At 38.1% G+C, this 1733-nt stretch overlaps 1 long non-coding RNA gene across 1 annotated transcript; it reads right to left on the minus strand.

Moving 5' to 3' along the window:
- Nucleotides 1-395: 395 nt before the first annotated feature.
- On the minus strand, nucleotides 396-1417 carry LOC107100980. Its single transcript, XR_001482055.1, has 3 exons — nucleotides 1381-1417; nucleotides 1143-1229; nucleotides 396-911 (listed from the first exon to the last, which is right to left on the minus strand). It is a non-coding gene; the product is annotated as an uncharacterized LOC107100980 (long non-coding RNA).
- Between the last annotated feature and the right edge of the window lie 316 nt (nucleotides 1418-1733).

Raw genomic sequence — 1733 nt, forward strand, 5'->3', positions numbered from 1 at the left:
TAAACACAAATACTTGAAGTTGTGATCCCCGTATGTTTAGAGAACTGTGACGAAAGTCTGACCTCGATCTGACACAGTTTACCTGGTGCACAGAGGAAGCTAACGCCAGATGTGTTCTTTAATTAGATAGCATCAGTGTGTCAATGGCACATTGTGTGTTTTTATCAATATGAAAAATACATCTTTACAAAGGTTTGAAGAGTTAAAGAGGTTTATAAGATTTTGCAAGACAACTAAAATGTTTTGCTGATCTGATAAAAGGTTTTCTTATTTGTGTGTAGAGTTTACCATAATTGTGCTTAAGTCATCATAAAAACTATAAATGGCCTTTATTAACCCTTCCATAGAATGGCTTCAGATCATGTGTCCTACTGTGGCTGTGAGTGGCAGATTCTCTTGGAATAAAAAACAATGAAGACTCTTTGGGCTTCATAATGAAGCTTTTTGTCGCATCGGTAAAAAAAACAAGGTAGAGAGACAGAATTGCAGGAGAGAGAGAGTAAACTGCACAGACTGCTTTATTCTTCCTGCTCATTTGTTTAGCCTGACGTGATAAAAACAGTCACTCAGTGACCGTCTGTCAGAATCAATGATCTGGTGTCTCTTCTATTCCTCCCGTCCAAACATCAGGATCTTCTTCAAAGTTGTTCATGAGGTGAAGGAGAAGAAGCAACATCTGGTTTCTGTGCTTCTATAGAATAACAGAACCAGGAGGAGGCTGTAGGTTTAGATTATTAGACAATACAGATACATCAAAAAGACAGTTTGTCTCCATTCATAGTCTTCATCATCTTCATCCGGGGGGGGCTGGTGTCGGCCATTTTTCTGTCCCTGTCCAGCCCTGGTTATCGTCTTCTATCTCAGGCAGAACTGAGCTGCTCAGAATATCAGGACCAAAAACTGCAGGATCACTGAAAAGGATCCAAAATGTAAACATTTTTAAGACAAAAACAAAAAAAAAAACACAATGAAGTATGAAGTAAAGATACAAACAGGCCAATTTTTCCAGTATAAAATATCTGAAACCATCTTAGTTCATTTCTCTTCACATAGATATAGTTTTATTCTCTCTTTTAATCTGAAAGGTTCCATTTTAAGCACATTTAGAAGATAAGGCGTCCCTTAAGCCAGACCTAAATCACCTCTTGGATCTACTTCTTGTTCTTGCTGACAGGTTTGGCGTTCTGGTAAATCAGCTCCGCAGAGGGAAAGTTTTCATACACCGGGCTCTAAATGGAAAAAAAAAAAAAAAAAAGCAGCACTTTTTAAGTTTAAGTTGATTTAAATTTTCACATTTACCAAACTATTTTAAGTTTTTTACACATAAGATCTAATTCATTGTGTTTCCTCCTTAAGGCTTTGCACAGATCCAATCAGTACCTGCTGGTCAGTTGAACCTCCTCTGGTCCTCAAACCTGGAGACAAACAGGTTACAGATGAATATTATAAAACATTTATAACGAGTGATACTGTGATATTTATTAATGCTGTTCTGTATAATCTAACTCAGCTCTGTCACTGCAGATATACCCCTCCCTGCCTCAGTCCCACCTTCACCATGAACCCATCAGGCTTGTTGTCTGGTTCTGATGATGGTGATATTTCAGCACCAAACTTTAACCAAACTTTAAACACAACTCAGATCTATTTTACCAAACATCATAAACTAACCAACAGTGAGTCGGTCAGTCTGCTCTGTTTGCTGCTGCTTCCAGGGACAGTCAGCTTTATGA

Source organism: Cyprinodon variegatus, unplaced genomic scaffold, assembly GCF_000732505.1.
Source record: "Cyprinodon variegatus isolate N-32 unplaced genomic scaffold, C_variegatus-1.0 Scaffold1039, whole genome shotgun sequence".
Taxonomy (NCBI): Eukaryota; Metazoa; Chordata; class Actinopteri; order Cyprinodontiformes; family Cyprinodontidae; genus Cyprinodon; species Cyprinodon variegatus.